We start from the raw sequence: 21,383 nt of genomic DNA on the forward strand, positions 1-21,383 counted from the left end.
GGGCATGGCTACATTCCTATAAAAATTTATTTACATAAAAAGGTGGCAAACCAGATTTGGCCTGTGGACCCTTCTCTATTCTGCATATCCAGTGTTTAATTGCCCCCGTTTTTCTTTGTACTCAAAGGTAGTAAAGCAGACATTTTCTAAAAGGAAACATAACTAAGAAATGAAAATAAACTAGCTCATATACATCAGCTTAAAAGATAAATGTTAGAGAACAAATCATGGGCCAAACAGAAGCCATAGATGAGCTTGTCTCTAGTTCACGTGTCCCTTTTTGGGGGCTCTAACTCCATTTTAACAAACTCATTTCCAGCTTCCTTAAAAGGATGAAATGACCTGTTACATTTTAGGTTCAGTGAATGGATAGAAGTTATCTAATTTCCTCATGTTCTACCTGACCTACATATCTGTCTTTTGGGGATGACCAGGCCAGGGTGGGATGGCTCCTCGAGTCACCAAATTGCATCTTTGCAGCACATACTATTGTAAATATGCAGTGAATCCGTATTCATTAATTCCTAGCAAGAGTAAAAGAGACATTTCCTCAGAAGTCACGATCCATATTATGTACAGTGACGAAGCCCATTCGTTTATGTAGAGCATACATAAGATGTTATTAATGACTATGTAGGTAGATTACATTAAAGAGAGCATAATATTTTCAAATGTAGCATTCTATTTCCCACACAACAGTTTGAATCCATCAATCTGTATGGAATACAAGGCAGAATAATACTTTATGATTCCTAAGCCCTCTAAGTAGACAATAGCTCTCTCACGCACAGGAGATAGAAGCCACACCAGTAACATTAACGGAGAGAATTTAATATAAATAATATTCCTAAGCATTGGACAACGAAAAAGGCAAAAAGAAATCATGTATCATGGAGGCAGCAACTGTAGAAAGTACTGTCACTTCTATGACTTGGCCAAAAAAAAAAAAAAAAAAAAGAGAGAAGAAAAAAGAAGGGGAGGAGGAGGAGAAGAGGTTGACACTATTAAAATTTAGAAGCTTGAAGCAGGAGGCCCACAGAAGTGGGATTCAGGCCTAGGGGAGGAGGCAATCTTTGACTGGTGTTGGTGTCTCTGAGCTTGCAGAACAGGTGCCAGGGCTGGGACCTCGACTTTTAGAAAAAGGACTCTGTCATGAGTGATGAGATCTCCAAGGGTACACAATGAGGCTGGTTCTGAGAATGTCAGCAAAATTTCAAAGCGGAATCAACTTTTGCTACTGGAATGCACTGTTACTGCTAGGATGATGATGATGATGATGATGATGATGATGATGATGATGAAATAAAAGCAAACAGGAAGGAGCAAATCCCTTCTTCCTCTTTCCTCTTTCAGGCTTGGAAGGTTTCTCTAGCGCCTCCTATTGGCAGAGCCTAGAGAAGAGCAGCTGGCGAGTTGAAATGCAGTTTGCAGAGTCCCAGCTTCAGTACCACAGAGCTGAGGTTACAGAAGGATGACTTCAAAACTGAGAGTCAAGGGCTTAACAATTGGCGTACCCTTTAAGGGTGTGCTTCTAAAAAGCTTCATGTAAATAAAATTTTATTAAATGGAATAAAAATTTTCACCAACTGTTAGAATAATTTCAATAGCTGCTTTATCTACGTTCCTGGGGGAAAAAAGCTGCAGATAATTGATTACTGGACATTTTAAGTTTTCCACGTCTCTCATTTCTTCAGACCAGGGGTTGGTAAAACTTTTCTGTATAGAGCCAGAGAGTAAATATTTTCAGCTCTGTGGGCCATATGATCTCTGTCACACTACTCAACTATGCAATTGTTGCAACCACTCAACTCTGCCTTTGTTGTGTGAAGGCAGCCATGACAAGATATATGGAAATGGCTGTGTTCCAATAAAACTTTATTAACAAAAACAAGTGGCGGGTAAGATTTGGCCCACTCTAATACAGTGATTTTCAAGCCTGGATGCACATTTAGATTAATCCTGGAAAGCTTTAAAAATACTGATATTCAATTCCAACTTCCAGAAATTGTTATTCAGTTGGTTCAAAATGGGGCCTGGGCATTAGTATGCTTTGCAGATTCCCTAAGTGATTCAAATGTGCAACCAGAGTCAAGAACCACTGCTTTAAACTCCCTGTAATCCCTTAATCAAGTGATCAATCATCAATAACTCTTAAATGCCCTGAGGATATTCACTATTTGAAAGAACATAGAGGTGAATTTTTTCATGAAAATTTTTTGAAAACCAGAAATGTCATTTCCTTATCTTCCATAAGTTCAGATTTTCATATATCAATTTTTTAAAAGCAGGAAGCAAATGTACACATACAGATAAGGCCCTTATGCATTTCTGGGTTTGGAGTAACATGATTTATGACAAGACACTGGTGTCTTATTCATCTTTGTGTGCCCAGCATCTAGTATCTGTCTGGCATGCAGTGATGGTCAAAAAATATTTGTTGAGAGGATAAATAAACAAGTGAATAAAGAAAGGAAAGAAGGAATTACCATAGAGAGCTTAACCATCATTCAATTGAGATTTTGCCAAGGCTTAACTGACTACTACTATAAGGCCACTGTTGATAATCTGTCATGGATATAATACTTTATTTCTATACATAGATTAATTTCTTTCAGGATACCGGTAAAGGCAAGTTACATGACACCTTAAATCAGGGCAAGACTTAATGGCCATTTCATTTCCTCAGGCCACACTTGTAAAATTCTCACAATTTTTATTTACAGTCTCACATGTAGAGTCCTTAAAAATACAACAGTGTTTTGGATGATGCCATCGTTTCCATGGCAATTGTGTTTATGATATTCCTAATGTCATGAGAAGGGGAAAGGGGAGATATAAATACTTAAGATGGTAATATTGTTTTATTGGACTGCTCCAGGCATCAAGACCAATGGCTTGGGTATGACAGGGAACAGCAGCTGGGACTGCAGTGGGGATTACACCTGGATCTCATTATTTGAGACAACATGGATGCATCTTGAGATTATTATGCTTAGAAAAATAAGTCAGACAGTGCTGAGGACTTTTACTTTACGTCCTATGTGGATAACTTGGTTTTCTAATTCAAACCCTTTTGCTTCCCCCCACCCCCAATTTCAAAAGTCTTTGTAGGACTTGGACCTTGCCTTTTCTGTAGACCAGAGAGCTATCTTTGAGTCGCCTTGTAAATGAGGCTGTTTACTTGCTTCTTGACATTTATTCTGTCTCCCTACAACTTGAGTTCAGGCTTTTTGTGGAGTCTTTGCTGGACCTGCCCATTCAGATGCACTCTGTGCTGGACTGTCAAGCACTGCATGCGTGGGTGGGTGGCCGCCATGATTTTACCCATTATGACCACACAAAGGCTATCACACTCTGCCTCCCAGCCCTTGTTTACCTTTCCAGCTCCTTTCCAGCATTCCAGAAAACAGATCTCATTCATTCTAAGCACCTGCCATTCTCAGCCTATTTCATTATGTTGCAGTTTCTTGGGCTGTCTTGGATTGTGTATAAAGATATGCAAACAACAAATAATTTACATAAGCATATATATTTTATATAGAAAAATACTATCGCTCAAAAAATGCAGGTATGACTGTTGGTGGGAATGCAGACTGGTACAGCCACTATGGAAGGCAGTGTGGAGGTTCCTCAAAATCTATGAATAGAATTACCATATGACCCAGCAATCCCTCTCCTGGGTATCTACCCAAAAAATCTGAAAACTTTTATACATAAAGACACATGTGCTCCAATGTTCATTGCAGCTATGTTTACGGTGGCCAAGACACGGAAACAACCAAAATGTCCTTCGATAGATGAATGGATAAAGAAGTTGTGGTATATATACACAATGGAATACTATTCGGCGGTAAGAAAAGATGATATAGGAACATTTGTGACAACATGGATGGATCTTGAGAGTATAATGCTAAGCGAAATAAGTCAGACAGAAAAAGCAGAGAACCATGTGATTTCACTGATATGTGGTATATAAACCAAAAACAACAAAAGAACAAGACAAATAAATGAGAAACAGAAACTCATAGACAAAGACAACAGGTTAGTGGTTACCAGAGGGTAAGGGTGGGTGGGAGATGAGGGTAAGGGGATCAAATATATGGTTATGGAAGGAGAACTGACTCTGGGTGGTGAACACACAATGTGATATATATAGATGATGTAATACAGAATTGTACATCTGAAATCTATGTAATTTTACTAACAGTTGTCACCCCAATAAACTTTAAAAAAACTGCAGGTATGTGTAAATGATGTCAGAATTTTTCTTATATCTCTTCAAATCACATGGTTGGAAAAGGAAGCAAGTTTTCCTGAAGTTCTTTAGATAGAAGATAATTCACTTGAAAGAAACATACAAGGCTCAGTTCCAAACCAAAGCAATCAGAAATCTCATAAAGAAATCAATTTTATTGACATCTTTCTTTTCCTTACTCTCTATGCCTGTAGCAAAGACGAGGCTATCTGTTCACCAAACTGTTTTCTTTTCCTCTTCCTAAGCAGAGAGGGAGACTCATTTCCCTGGTTTCTTCATAGTTGAGACCACGTAACTGGGTTCTGTCCACTGGGATGTTGGTGGAAGCTATCTAAGCTATTCCCAAACCAAGTCCTTAAAAGCATCCACCCAATTGTTCCATCTTCTCTCCTGTTGCTGCACCCTTGGAGGCCACATGCTCCAGATAATGCAGTGGCAAGATGGTGGAGTCTCCACCACCATGTAACCCTGAATGAGATGAGAAGAGCCTCTCTGACTATCTATGTTGGATTTTTAATGAGGGAGAAACACACCCAGGTTAAGCCATTGAGTGTATTGGTTTCCAGAGAATAGCCTTGCCACTCAACTAATATACCTCCTTTCTATTTTCTCTTATATTTTGCTTCAAGACATAATTGAGAAAATAATACAAAGTTTGATGTAGAATCACTTGTTGAAGACAAATGACCAAAATTTTTTACCAGAGCAGGATGATAATAATCTATGAAATACTCCTATTACCACAGGAATTTATTATATTTATAATATCTCCACAAGAAATGAATAATTGACCTATTTTATGCCACACATACATGTCACAAATTCTTTTTTTAAAATTTTTTACTATTAGTTTCAGGTATACAAAATAATATAATGATTTACACCCCTCACAAAATGATAACCCCAACAAGTGTACTACCCATCTGACACCATAGACAGCAATTACAACACAAATGATTATATCCCCTGTGCTGTACTTTATATCCTGTGAATATGTGTGTGTGTGTGTGTGTGTGTGTGTGTACGTGTATTCAAAAACGTAGACACATTTTAAGAAAGGAAAACACTGTATTAAAATTATAATACTCAATATATACCGATAACAAAAGATGAATACAAGTCATATGTATACATTTTTTGGCACCCCCAGTATGTATATAATATACACACACCATATATATATGTATTACATATATATGTAATACACACACACCATATATATATGTAATTCTAGTTGACATTTGATACTATTTTATATTAGTTTCAGGTGTACAGCGCAGTGGCCAGGCATCCATACAACTTATGAAGTGATCTCCCTGTCAAGTCCAGCACCCGTCCGACACTATATGCAGTTTTACAGCATTATTGGCTATTCTCCCATACTGCACTTCACATCCCTGTCACTACCAATTGTAACTACCAATTTGTGTTTCCTAATCCTGCAAATTCTTGCAAACACAAATTAACACAGAACAAAGATCTAATGGCTCCATGTTTCTATACATCCATAGTGTCATGAGGCCCTGGGATGGAAGTTACTACAATATTAATCACACCCTTCTCCTTGAAACTTTTTTCACTTGGTTTCTAAGACACCACATACTTCTGATTTTCTTCCAATCTCAACAGCCATTCATTCTAACTCTCTTTCACTGTTTTTTTTTTTTTTTTTTTCATCTTTGTGAACTGTGAAGGTCTGGCTGCCCCAGGCCTCAATCTTTGGATCTGTTCTTTTTTCCTACATAAAATCCTTACTTGATCTTCTAAATTATTTTCATGGCTATAAATATTATACATACCTCAAGAACTCCCTACTGACTTCTTGACATTCTTGACATCTTCATTTGGATACCTAATAGGCACATGAAACTTAGCATAAACAAAACTGAATTCATGATTTCTCCGGGAAACCTATTCCTCCTACAGTTTTTCTTGTTTCAATCATAAGCATTTCATGTTTCCCGTTGCTCAGGCTAAAATTCTGGGAGTCATCTTTAGCTTCTCTGTCATCTCACACATTCCCAGACTGACTGTATGTAGAAGAACCTCCTTGACCATCTATGGTAAAACGAGTTGTACTCTGTCAATGAACACAGAATCCAAAGACTTATCTCCCCACTGCTTTCACTATATTCTCTGTTCAGATTAGTGCCTTCTAACTGCAGTGTCACAATCTATTCTCCACACAGAAGCTAGAGTAATCTTGTTAAGATATCCTAGGTACTTCAGATAGAAGTCAAGTCATGTCAGTTCCCTGTTAAAATCCTTCCATTGCCTTCCTATCACACTCAGAATAACAGCTCAAGTCCTTATAATGGCATACAAAGCCCTGCAGGAATGATCCTTCATTGTTTCTGTAACGTTCTCTCCTACAGCTCCCCCACACCCCAGGATTCAAGTCCAGACAGATTGGCCTCCTTTCTGTTCCTTGAACAAACCAGGCATCCTCCCAACTCAAGGCCTTGAGAGGGAAGCCTTGCTGTTCATTCTGCCTGGAATGTTCTTTCCCCCAGATATCCACATGCCTTTTCCTTTATCTCCTCTGGGAGTTTAGTGAAATGTTACCTTTACATTGAAGTCTTTCCTGACCAGCCCCTTTAAAAATGTAGCCCCAAACCCAGCCCTCCCTATCTTCCTTCCATTCTTTAAATTTCTCCATATCACTATAAACCATCTAACACATTTATACTTAGTTGTTTACCATCTTTCTTCCACTAAAATATGAACTCTATGAGTATGAATATTTCTGTCTGTTTCATTCACTATTTTATCACCAGCATCCAGAACAGTGCCTGGCACAAATTAAGTGATAAATAAATAATTACTAAGTGAATGAATGAGTGAAGGAAGGAAGCAATGAAGGAATGGATTTTCCTCCAGGATTTAAGTGGCATTGGCCTTAAACCATTTCAGACAGAAGCTTAAAATGTTATCTCAGGGTTGCCACTCATTCAGTGGATTCCAATTAAATCCTGTTACTGACTGATAGGATATATGCTGATGTTTAAGAGCCTTCACTGTGTGAGAGATATTTCTATCTGACCCATTGAGGTTTAAAGAGATTTCTATTCCTTGCTCAGTGAATATGGATGAACTGATCATAGTGCTTCATGTGATTATATTATCCAGGGTCTAGTCCGAAAAATAGAAACCATCCTAGGTACTTCAGCTAAAGAATCTTAATGCAGGAAGCTGATCACACAGTCATTGGAGGTTAGAAAGATCAAAAAGGGAACATGGAGGTCATCTACTGATTATAACTGCAGGAAGGAGCTGCTACTCCTGAGGCTGTGAAAATAAAATAGAGATAGAGATTATCAGAATTAAGAAGATTGGAATATCATATGACCCAGTAATTCCACTTTTAGGTATATACCCAAGAGAAATGAAAACAGAGCTACACAAAACTTGTACACAATGTTCATAGAATTATTCATAACAGCCAAAAAAGTAGAAACAGCCTAAATGCCTATCATCTGATGAATGACAGAACAGAATGTGGTCTATTCACAAATGGAATACTGTTCAGCCATAAGGAATAAACGACACGCTACAACATGAATGAACTTAAAAAAATTATGCTAAGTGAAAGAAGCCAGTCATAAAAGGCCATAAGTTCAATGATTTCATTTATATTAAAAGTCCAAAATAGGTAAATCCATAGAGACAGTAAGTAGATTAATGGTTGCTTAGGGCTGGGGGAGGGGTGGAAAGTGACTCCTAATGGATACTGGGCTTCTTTTGGGGATGGTAAAATTTTCTAAAATTAGATTGTGTTGATGGTTGCATAACTCTGAATATTCTAAAACCACTGAACTATACACTTTAAATGGGCGAACTTAATGGTATATGAATCATGTCTCAATAAAGCTGTGAGGGTAAGGGGGATCGAATATATGGTGATGGAAGGAGAACTGACTCTGGGTGATGAACACACACAATAGGATTTATAGATGATGTAATACAGAATTGTACACCTGAAATCTATGTAATTTTACTAACAATTGTCACCCCAATAAATTTAATAAAATAAAATTAAAAAAAAAAAGAAGCTTTGCTTCTTCACAGCAAAGGAAACTATCAATAAAATGAAAAGGCAACCTACCAAATGTGGAAAGATATTTTCAAATCATACATATGGTTTGGGGTTAATATTTAAAATACATAAAGAACACATACATCTCAACAACAAAAAAGCCCAAACGACTGGATTTAAAAAGGGGCAGAGGATCTGAATAGACATTTTCCCAAAGAAGGCATACAAATGGCAAACAGGTACATGAAAAGATGTTCAACTTCACTAATTATTAGGGACATGAAAATCAAAACCACAATGAGATATTACCTCAGGCCTCTTAGAACGGTGATTATCAAGAAGACAAGAAATGATAAGTGCTAGTGAGGATGTAGAGGAAAGAGAACCCTTGTGCATGGCTGGTGGGAATATAAATTGGTTCAGCCACTATGGAGGTTCCTCAAAAAATTAAGAATAGAACTACCATATGATCCAGCCATTCCACTTCTGGGTATGTATCCTAAGAAGATGAAAACCCAAATTTGAAAGGATATATGCATCCCTATGTTAATTGCAGCATTATTTACAATAGCCAAGAAATGGAAACACCTTAAGTGTCTACCGATGGATGATTGGATAAAGAAGTTGTGGTACATATATATTATAGAATATTACAGCCATAAAAAAGTGAAATCCCGCTATTCGCAACAACATGGATGGGCCTAGAGGGAATTATGCTAAGTCAGTTAAGTTAGACAGAGAAAGACAAATACCACATGATGTCACTTATGTGGTATATAAAAACAAAAACAAAACAAATGAATAAACAAAACAGAAACAAACTTATAGAGGCAGACAACAGATTGGTAGTTACAGAGGGGAAACGGGGATGAGGGAGGGCAAAATGGGCAAAGAGGGTCTATTGTATGGTGACAGATAAAAACTAGACCTTTGGTGGTGAGAACAACATATATACACAGATGTCAATTTATGCTGTCGCACACCTGAAACATATAATGTTACACACCAATGTTACCTCAATAAAAAAAACAAATTAAAAAAACCCAGAAGCTTGAAAGAGAGGCTCTGTGGATCTAGGGCTCAAACCACTGACGAAGGGTCCAATCTGAATGTTTCTGGTACCTCTGAGGTTACACGATAAAGCTGGTTTTGGGATGGAAAAAAAAGTTGGAGGCTGGAACGAACTGCACTGATGGGGTAAAGGTCTATTGCTATTGGGATGACACAGAAACAGCAAGGAGAAAGGTATTCTCTTTTTTCCTTCTCCAGCTTTATAACCTCTGTCTAGGTCCCCTGACTATCTGAACTTCATAGGAAGCCAGTTGGCAAAGAGAAATGTAGTTTGCTGAGATCTAGTCCCAAAGCAGAGTATAGAAGGGTGGATTTGAATTATCAATAGTCTAATAACTGACAGAATCCAGACCTGTGGTACACTCTTTTACACATATTTTAAACTCCATTCAACCAAAGTAACACATTTATTATTCTGCCTAACCATATACAATATTCTTTGCATAAACAAGATGTTCTCATCTTCTTTTCAAAAAGGGGAAAGACAAAGTCCCAACTATCATAGTAGTCATCTTTGGTTGGCACTCACTATTTGTATTTCTGGAGAATTTTACCTCTCCTTATGTTTAGTCACAATCACAGTTGAGTATTCTGTAAGCTAAAGGCCAAATTATGCCAGTCTTTGCAATTTTTAAGTGAGTCTAAAATTACCTCAAAGAAAAAAAGACTACACTTTGAAGTTAATTACCACCAACCATACATACTTATGATAAATAATAAAGGAAAAGAAAGAGAAAAAAGGAATTTTAAACACACACACACACACACACACACACACACACACAGAGAGACATACATGCATATACACACTTATACACACACACCAGGAGGCAAGGAAGAAAATATAACTAAAGACTTTCTATAACTGAAGACCCATAACTGTTCACAATGCCATCACTGATATTTATAACTTCTTTCTTCCAATAGCCATTCCATACTCCTTTTTCCCAGAGCCAGCCAGTTGCTATTCTTTTACCTGGTTGGGTGGTTCCGCCTGCTTTTATTCTTGGACATAGAAAGTTCGAGAATGATTCCCAGAGAATCCCTTGGATTACAGATGCAATCTACTGTGACCCTATTGAGTAGCAGCAACTCCATTTCCCCTTGGTAAGCTGGGTCAATCATCTCAACCAGGACAGGTCTTTACCCTTCTTTGCTTTTGAAGGGCATCAGGAGTCCAAAACGGCCAACGCCAGTCTCAACTTCCAGTTCAATGAAATCACAGTTTTGTCCCCTGCTTGGAACTAAGTCCTCCAAACCAACGAAACCCAAGGAATGGGTTTAAAATCAAACATTCTGTGAGTAGGATACTAGGTGTAATGGTGAGAGGAGCCACTCCCACTTCTAACCCTTGATTCCTGGGCCTGTGATTTCTGCCGATAGGAGCTAGACATAGATATTGGTTGCTGATGCAAAGCATGTTCTACTTCCTGTGAAATAGTTCTCAGTCCTTTTTGTCTTCTTTATCTCCCAACTGTTCATTGCTACATATTTAGTAGGGCTTTCCTTCCATTAGACCAGCTGCTTCTAGGTGATGGGGTGTGTGGGAAGATTAGTGAATTCCATGGGCATGCACTCATTGCCACACGTTGTAGTTGTTGTTGCTGCTGTTGCTGTTATTATTATTATTATTGGCTGTGAACTGAGCTTTTGGTCAGAAGCAATGATTTGTGAGACATCATGATGGTGAATAAAGCATTCTGTGTGTGAACAGATGGTGGTGCTGGCAGAAGTATTATCAGCAGGGAAGGCAAATCAATGTCCAGAAAACATGTCTGCTCAGATGAAGAGAGAACACTACTCCTTGGGTGACAGAAGGGATCCAGTATAATTAACCTCCCACCAGGTGCTGGTTGGTCCCTGAGAGAACGTTGCCATATTGGAAACTTAGTGTTGGTTTCTGCTGTTGGTAGTTTAGGTGTTCAGCACTGGCAGTCGCTGGGTCAGCTTATAGGAAGAAGGAACTTCTTCTCCTCTCCTCCTGCCTACGAACCTTCCTCTAGTGCCCCTTATTGGCAAACGCAAATTGGAAGATAACTGGGAAAGGAGAAGTGTAGCAGCTTAACTCAGTCCCAGCCACAGCTTCAAGAAGCCGAATAAAGACTGGTGGATTTTATTGTAAGAGACAATAGCTTAATAACCATTTGCACTTGGGAAATGTAACTCTCCTATTCCTGGGCTGAAGAAACTGCATGATGAAGCTGAGCGTTCTCTATTTGAACTGAGATTCATGAAGGCATAACAGAAGAAGCATGGGCTTGTTTGTCACATTTCCATCCCACAACAGAACAGTTATGTGGGCGACTGGGCAAATCACCTGATTCCTATGAATCTCTTTTCCCATCCATGAATTGGGAATAAAAACTATCTCATAGACCCATTGTGAAAGTTACAGGAAATACATGAGGTAGTATCTGTCAAAGCACCTGTTGCTCAATAAACATTGTTTCCTGTCCCCCGAATACTTCTAGTTTGAATCTATGCTCACCTATCTTGAGTATGGAATTACTTATTACTTTTTTACCTTAAAAAGTGACAGTTATTCAAAGAAACTCATGACTCTTTAGCAGTTGTTCTCCACGGGAGTGATTTTGTTCCCCAGGATTCACTTGGAAATGTCTAGAGACATTTTAGTTTGTCACGACTGGGGCGGCGTGCTCCTGGCATCTAGTGGGTAGAGGCCAGGGATGCTGCGCAGCATTCTACAATGTCTAGCACCCCAGAATAACAATGACAAATATCAGGCTCCAGATATGAGAAAGTACCCTATAGCCAGGGCCACTATAATTAGTTACACGCTAAAGCCACTTTCTCAGATGGCATGCCCACAAAGAAGTAACTACAAAAGTGGATGAACAGTTAACCGACTCTGCCACAACACCTTGGTTTAGCTCCAAGCCTTGCTCCCAAAAGGGTTCATAATGGCGCTTTTAGATTATATTGCAATAGAACAGCACAAGAACACTTACAGAAGATAAACAGCTGCCAAACTGGCCAGAGAACAGCCATCTTCCTCTCTAAATTTATAGCAGTCTGATCTTTGGCCTCATGGTGCAGGGGATAAGCCAGCCACATATTCTCTTCTCCAGGTTACACAATAGTGACATGTAGGAGAGCTTCAGCAGCAGCTAGAAGAGCGAAAATTATGGAGTGTTTGCTATGTACTGTGCTATACAGGCACTATGTTAAACACTTTCCATCCGTTACCTCACTTTGCTTTTCTTCAAGGGTTCAACTTTTTGTCTCTTCTTTCACATTCAGCCATCATGTAAAATCAGATTGATGTGTCAATCCTTTAAATGGTACTGCAGGGCCATTCTCAGGGCACAGACATTAATTATCCAACATGGTAAGCGCTATGTAGGTATTACGCTTTGTGTATTTTCCTTCCTTGGAGAACAAACTATCTGAAGAGAGAAATAAATAATTGACTTTCAGACAATCAATTTGATGCATGTATTGTCTACATACGACTGAGGGAAAAACAACAATCACATCTCACAGTTTTCAATTTAGAAAATTGTTTTACAGTTGTCTTTTGGCTTCTGGATTACAATAACCCCAAAGAAAATAACATCACAAATCTTGCAGAGGAAAGATCAAAGGCACTGCAATTTTATATAAGACGGGAGAATTTTCCATAAACTTTGATCACTAAATATTTGACTTCGTTAATCAGTAACAAAAAACTATTTCTGAAAATGTGACTCTAGAGATTCTACCTTGAGAAAAACAAAATTGAGAATCAAACTAGAACAGTAGCAAGTCACACATACATGTGCTTGGGTTTGCTGCTAACGGTTGTCCATGTTGAAGAAATGCTTATCCTGAGCTGGGAAAACCCTGGCTTTGGAGTCAGATGGATCTTTTGTAATTTTAGGTGAGCTACATAATTTTTAAGAGACTCAATAAAATGGGGATAACAAGACTGACTTTGCAGAGTCTTAAGGAGGATTACAGAAAGAACAAAGGCAGTGTGCTAGTAGATAGTTGATGCCCTATAAATAATATTTACGTTCTCCTTCTGCAGTGTTAAAATGGCTTTTTTAAGAAATCATGGTCCACATCGTCAGTCCTAAGACATAGCTACATCATGAACCCCTTGATATAAGGCACTCTTGCTCAAAACACATAACTTCACTCCAATTGTTAGAAACATCAGACAAACCCCAAATGAGGGGACATTCTGAAAATAGCTGATCAGTACTTTTCAAGTTTCAAGGTCATGAAAGACAGGGAAAAACTAAAGAACTGTTACAGACAAGGGAAACAAAGAATTACATACAAAGTTGGATCTTAGATAAGATTCTGGAATAGAAAAAGTACATTAGGGGAATAACAGGTGAAACTTGAATAAGTTCTTCAGTTTAGTTAATAATACTCTGTTAATATCCTGTTCTTGATAATTGTGCTAGAGTAAGATATAAACATTAGGAAAAGTGGGCAAGGGATACAAGGAGATTCTGTATTATTTTTGTAACTTTTATGTAAGTCTAAAATTAGTTTAGAGTAAAAGAAGGCAGATCCAATAATTTGTTGGAGCTAAATAACTACATTTATGATTTGTGTTAATTGAAGTATTACTTTAATTCCCCCCCAATAGTGAGAAGTTTCCCCCCAAAATATTTTTCTTCTCTAGGAACTAAATACACACTCTCTTTTATACTCACATAAACACGTATGCAAACACACATCTATCTTCAGGACAATTTGGAAATATATATCAAATGCTTTAAAATATGCTTACATTTTGACTCTGCTATTCTAGAAATTTATCCTAAGGAAATCATAGTAGTCTTTTATAATAGGTGCTCAATAAGTATTAAATAATTTAATGGGTTGAAATGTATAAAGATGTCTTTCACAGGATCATTTATCATCATAGGAAGAAGAAACAGCTTCAATCTATGTCAAGAAAGAATTGATTAAATAATGGTAGCTTTCACACAATGGAATAGCTTTTAACTGTTAAAAATGTTGATGTAGAGATTTATTGACATGGAAAGATGCTCAGAAGATATTGTTAACTGAAAACAATTCAGGTTACAAAACAATCTCATTTTTGCTAAGAAAAATATACTTTAAATATATAAAAGAATATGCATCCAAATGTTTTCTGCGACTATCTCTGAATGATGGAATTTTGCATGTATAACTATGGTCAGATAGAAGTTCAGGCCAGACAACAAATTACAATAGATATGAAAGTCCAAAATGAGACAGCCAAATCATCCTAAGTGATTTTAAAGGAAATGAGTCCAAGATCTTTTTCCAGGACTCCTGGACCCCTCAACCATATCAAAGCTATAAAAAGGCATGAGAGAGAGAACTTTGTAAAGGAGATTGTTGAAGACATTTCTCTGGAGAGGACAGCTACAGAATCGTGGGTTCTCGCTCCCTTTACAGGTGGGGTTAGAAGGGGCTACATTCTAGGTCCATCCAAGTTGGGGGGCCATGAAGGAAAGCACTGATAGAGTTTGAAATGTGTCTCCTGCTGTTGGGAGACCTGGGCACTGGTGTCTGACTCTTGGCCTGAGACGGCTTCAGAGGCCTGAAGTCAGACTCCTGTTCAAGAAAAGAAAAGGAGGGTTCAGGAAGGGCTGAGGAACTCCTTTGTTTCCAGAGCGAAGAGAGGGCTTCCATGTTTGGATGGCTTGAATTTCCAGTTTTGGGATTTAACACATGCAAGTAAGAGTGTTTCCTGTGGACCATGAGAGAGGGAGAGGGAGAGGGAGAAGGAGAGGGAGAGGGAGAGGGAGAGGGAGGGGGGAGGGGGGACGGAGAGAGAGAGAGAGAGAGAGAAAGAGAGAGAGAGAGAGAGAGAGAGAGAGAGAGAGAGAGAGAGAGAGAGAGAGAAGATGGACCATGAAATGCCCAAGGTGTAAGGGAGAAATAAGATAATAACATGTACCTTCTATTCAAGGGAATTCAGTAGAGAGTAGACAACCAGGGAAATAATGAAGGGGACCTCACATGTCTCAGGAGATAGCTTTAAACAACTTTGATGCTCACAGAGCATATGGTGTTTTATTAAGGTGCTGTAAGATCCACGATGAGCATCCTTCCCCTTTCTTCTCTCCTCATACCCAGCTAGTTCTAAAGAAGTCATGGGTTTTAGTATAGCCCATGGGTATTATAATGCGCATTTATGTAAAGAGCAACAATAGGTCAAAGGTCAACTTGAAAATCAGAAGAATTTCCCAAAGAATCAAACCAGAATTGGGGTCCCAGTCAGAAGCTCGGGTGTTCCAGTGTTGGTCCTTTTCTTGTCAATGATCTCAGATTACATTAGTACTAAGGATAGCGTGAAATAGGATCACCCCTCAGGTAAGAATGGGCATAACATCTATCAGGAAGCAGTTCAGATTCAGTAGAATTGTCTGACATGCACTGAAATGGAGGCTAAAAGCCCCTTGCACCTTTATTTCATGACAATAGAGTAAACAAGGATTAATTACAGAAGAGGTTCGCATTCTACTGGAAAGATCTAGGAAGATATGTACAAATAATTCATATATGTGAACTACTATAGTTTTTCACCAAATACTGTGCTCATTGGAAAAGATAAAAGTATTGGAATTTAATCACTAAAGAAATGACATGTTTATTTTGGGAAACGTGGCAATTTTTTTGCTGAGGCTACCCTTGTTTTTCTGCTCTCTGAATTCCCTTTTGGCTCATTGCACGACATTTTGACTATGTTTTCATGATGATTATGCTCTGATCAGCTTGATATTCCTTCAACAGCTGTACTAATTTCCATCCATAAAACTCACTCCCACTGCTCTTCCAAGCAGAGCATGCCCATGACTGTGGTGGAGCACAGAGACCTCCTGGGAAGGCTCAATATGTACCTCCTAGATCACGGGCTAACACATTTGAATCGGTCTTTTATCTTCGTTGAGGAAGAAATTGACAACTACATTTCTTTTGAGGGGAGGTAGGCATGCTCTTGCTTTACACACTGGGAAATGCAGTTCCACTAACTTCTTTCAATGAAAAGATGTACAATCCTTGTAGTATTTCCCCCCACACACCCAGTTCAAGCACTGGAAGAACATGGTCAGAAAGCAGGATACTCCGCTCAGGGGACTGCTGGGTTAATGGACACTAGCTTCCTTCTGTAGTAGGTAGTGCTTGGTGCCCACTGCCCACTGAATCCTTGTGCCTGGCAAGCTGGTTTCAGTCACACACGCACACACACAAGCATGAACATAGGCACACGTGCACGCTTGCACACATGCGTGCACACACATGCAACTCCTCCCACCATGAGATTCTGGACTTATCAAGTGTCCACTGCATTTGTTTTTATACCTATTTATGACACTTTTCTTTGTCATAACAATTATGCAATTGAATCAGGAGGAAAATTGTTGTTCTGAGAAACTGAGTTGGTGCTTTGGAAAAATGCTTGTAAAGGCAAGTTTCTCAAACATTGCTGTCAAAAAGTGTGAGGGGCACAAGTATAAAAAATTGGGGAGGTTTGTAAAAATTAAAAGGATTCGGTACCTTGAATGAATTAGCAAGCAGTTTCAAATTCTCATTCCACTGGAGACTAAGCTGAACTGGAAAATCTAGTTAAAGTACTAAAGAACGCCACCTGAAATCTAACTGACAGACTTCTGCTGAAAGAAAGAGTCATGGCCCTCTATGTAAAAGAATTGGTAAGAGCATATATATGGATGGATTGTCATTTAAAACAGTTTATTAAAAATAAGTATTATTGTTATGATTCCTTACTTTAACTGACTTTTTCAATTTAACAATCAACTTTCAGTCCTGAATGAACTCAAGAGGAGAAATTCTACACTCTGACTGAGAGCAGGGGGTGGCAAACCTCAGCCCATGGGCCAAATCCAGCCCACCCCCTGTTTTCAGACAGCCCATGAGCTAAGAATACTTTTCCATTCCTAAGTGGTTGAAAGATACTAAAGGAAAAATATTTTGAGATATACGAAAATTATATAAAATTCTAATTTCTGTGTCTATTAACAAAGTTTTAATGGAACACAGCCATGCCCATTCTTTTTTTTCAGGTTTTTTTATTAGTTTCAGGTGTACAAAACAATATAATAGTAACACATTTATCATTTATACTCCTTGCAAAGTGATAACTTCTCTCCCCCAATTTACTACCCCTCTGACATGGCACACATATCCACCGTTACATTTCCACTGTCTCTGTTCCTAATGCTGTACTCCACTTCTTGTACACACACACACACACACACATATATGTGTGTGTGTGTGTGTGTGTGTGTGTGTGTGTGTGTGTGTGTGTGTATAGGTGCATATATGTATAAAATTGTAGCTGACATTCATTATTGTTCAGCTTCAGCTTCAGGTGTACAGTGCAGTGGTCAGGCATCTATATCATCCCTGAGGTGGTCTCCCTAATGAGACAAGTGCCCATCGGACACACTACAAAATCTTTACAACATTATTGATTACATTCCCAAAACTGACTTTCGTATCCCCGTCATGCCCATTCTTTTAAGTATCGTCTATGGTTGCTTTCAAGCAGAGTTAAGTAGTTGGGCCAGAGATGTGTGGGCCGCAGAGCCAAAAATCTTTACTCTGTAGTGCTGTACAGAAAAGTTTTGCTGACCTCTGTGCTACAGCATTACTGAGAATTTTCCTTCTTACGTCCCTTCTCTTTTCTCGTGGTGTGGTGGGAGGCATTTAAGGCTGCCTTCATCCGTGGGAGGCATTTAAGGCGGCCTTCACCCGCCCCTCAAGGCTTCTAGATGAATGTTGAGTTTCTCTGGTCTAGAATTCATACTAGGACAAAATGTACTTCTCGGCAATCAGACGTTTTTCTATGTCAGAACTGAGTGAAAGGAACGAAGAGTGACCTTTAATGCACATTATTTATTTACTCACAGAAAGGCTTTATTTTAGTACAGACAACTCTGAGTTCATCTTTCCCCTTCTGCTCCCTTTTTGGCCAGGTTGTCTGAAAGCACAGAGCTATTCCTTTGCTTTGTTTCTATTCTGAAGGAATGATGTAGGTGAATGACCTGGAGAAAATTCATTGTTTTCTTCTGCTTGTGCATCTTGGTTTGATTTTCCTTTCGGAGTTGACAGATAATCCTCCTTTCTGATTTACTAAAAGATACTGGCATTCAGAGTTAGGTATTGGACAGCCAAATATATGATTTAAAAAGGGAGAAAACATAAAAGAAAAACCACATCGATCTCTATCTGTTTTGGCAGGAAGCAATCAGAGAAAATAGGAAGGATCTAGAATTGAAAGCTTTCTCGTTTTGTTTTGTTTCCGAGGCAAAGCAGTACCTTATCGACTATTACCGTGTTGAGGGGACTTCATTATTGTTCTGGTGGGTTCTGGTGGAAGACGACTAGGTAATACAGGCTAATCAGCTTCTGGTTAACAGCTGACTGAGGAACCAAGGAACCAATGCAAGCTGTCTTCGATTGCATTCCCTAGAAATCCAGCCTGAGACATGGATTTTGTGCAAGTAATTAAGAGAGTACTTAGAGGAAAACTCTGTAACGGAGTGGAGAAAGCAGGATAGGGAAGGGGAGAGATTAAGCAAGAGTGTGGTTTTAGGTGACGTGTAGCCTTGGGGAGCTTTGGAGCATGAACAGCACCCCAGAGGGGCCCCACCCCAGACAAGAAACCAGGGCTTTGGCTCCCTCACACCAGACTGTCCTGAGGCCCCTTGGGTCTGGGAGTGAAACTCCCGGGCACTTGTAGCAAGGCCACTCCAATTGCCAAGGGCAGTCCTCCAGAGGTGAGAAGGTTGCAGGGGAGTGAATGAGCAGTAGCATTCACAGCAGCTGCTCAAGGGACACATGGTACCCATACCAAAGGCTATGGGATTAGATTTCAAATTTGGTTGTGAGGCCACCATCCTGCAGCACTTACAACGAGTAAACAACTCTTAAACCTCTCAGCCTGATATAGAGGTTAAGGGTGTTGGTGCAAACCTTCTCACCTACAGGAGAGAGCCAGCGAGGCGCTTCTCCTACTTTGTTGTACAACAGACCAGAACCTTCTTCATAGGAAGATTGAAGACGTCATTATTTTATGGGACTGACCATTCTGATTGGAGACTGTGTGCTGAGATTTAAAGTGACCACAAACTTTGTATTACCTAAGAATACCGTGTTTCCCCGAAAATAAGACCTAGCCAGACCATCAGCTCTAATGTGTCTTTTGGAGCAAAAATGAATGTAAGACCCAGTATTATATCATATTATATTTTATATTATATTATATTGTATTATATTATATTATACTATATTATAAGACCTGGCCTTATATTATGGTAAAATAAGACCGGGTCTTATATTAATTTTTGCTCCAAAAGATGCATTAGAGCTGATTGTCCAGCTAGGTCTTATTTTTGGGGAAATAGGGTAAATACAAAAGTCATTGCATTTCCCAGTTTTAATCCTGGGGCGAGGGAAAAGCTAGCCCCACCTGGGGAAATTTAAAGAGGGCCATGGGAGACAAAAATGTCCTTGCTGTGTGAGAGCACTCCACTAGTCTCCCTAAACAGTGTATCACTCTATGTAGGAAACATCTGAATTGTCTACTTAAAATTTTGGCCATTGTTTCCAGAATTGATCAGAACTATCCAATCCAAGGAAAATAATTTTTCATGTTTACATTCTGAAGTTTGTGTCCTAGATTCCTCTTTTTGACTGGAAAATATCAAATTTAGAAACACGTATGTAGAGAGAGGCAGAAAGAACCACTGTGAGACCCACCCTGCCTGTGTTGCTGACAGTTTACCAGTTCCCAGTTTTGATCTTCTGTGGGCTCCAAGAGATACACCAGTGTCCTTCTAATAAACGTAGGTTTGGTTGGCTCGAATGGACTTCTGTAACTTAACAACCACCATCTTTTAACTAAGACTTATTACATGCGAGGGTCTAAGAAACACTGATCTAGTTCCATGTGGGCTAGATGAAGGAAATGAGAAGAGTTTAGGGACTTAGTTTGAAGCTCTGTTTTCCAGCCAATCATACTATTTTTACTTAGCTTATCTTTACCTGTGGTGGCTTTGGGGATGGGTGGTTAATGAAAATCATGGGGGGCCTCAGGGTATACTATTCAAGCCACCCTTAGGGGTTGCCATTTAAGACAGTACCAGTATCCTTCTTTTCACAGTTGAAGAAAAAGAGACCCAGAAGTTCAAGTAGCTTGCCAAAGATCACACAGTGGCCAAGTGGCAAACTTTGATGCCTAGCCTGTCTGCCTCCAATGACCTTGCTTCTCCACTCCTTCTTCCCAGAACGATGGAAAAGATCCAGCTTTGGGAAGAAGTCACTTTGAATGTGTTTGCTATATGCATCATGGAACGAAGCTTTTGTTTGGAAAAATGTGAAATGCTTTGGGGAAGGTTATTTGTTTCTGTTCATGTAATGCAATTAGCCTGGTGAATGTGAGATGAGAATAAAATGTTTTTCTCTGCTCAGTCTATCCATTTTTAAAAGCACACAGAGAACCAAATCTACCGATGCTGACATTAATGTGTGTGGGGAAGCTCACGAGCAATGAAAACATTAATTTATCTCAGTCTAGTTATTACTTTGGCTCCTTCCTTCCCTCTCAGTGTAAATTGCTAAGAATGTGAGACTATGTCCTGACTGGAGGTTTGTTATCATTTTGCTTAATTAAATAACATTCTCCGAGGCATGAAGTTGTAATTATTTCCTCCTTTTCTTATGCCCATTAGTTCAAATCCTCACATTTATTTATAAAACATGGTAGGTTTTTCTCTCTTGTACTGCTGCTGCCAGCATGGCAGATATTCCTTGTTCTTTGATTTTCACTGTATTGGAACAGATTTTCATTAAATTTTATGGCAATTATTTGTACAACATTCACAGGACTCTCTACAGATGGCAAGATTCTCATCTTGGGCAATTTCTCTGAAAGAGATTTTGATCATGTAATTTTAAAATTCTATAAAATGCCAAGGGAATAAATTATTATAAAGGTTTTTGTTTTTTTAAAACCAAGCAGCTGGTTTCATTATCATTCCC

Source organism: Rhinolophus sinicus, chromosome 18, assembly GCF_057876585.1.
Source record: "Rhinolophus sinicus isolate RSI-liver-muscle chromosome 18, RSI-T2T, whole genome shotgun sequence".
In the NCBI taxonomy this organism is placed as follows: Eukaryota; Metazoa; Chordata; class Mammalia; order Chiroptera; family Rhinolophidae; genus Rhinolophus; species Rhinolophus sinicus.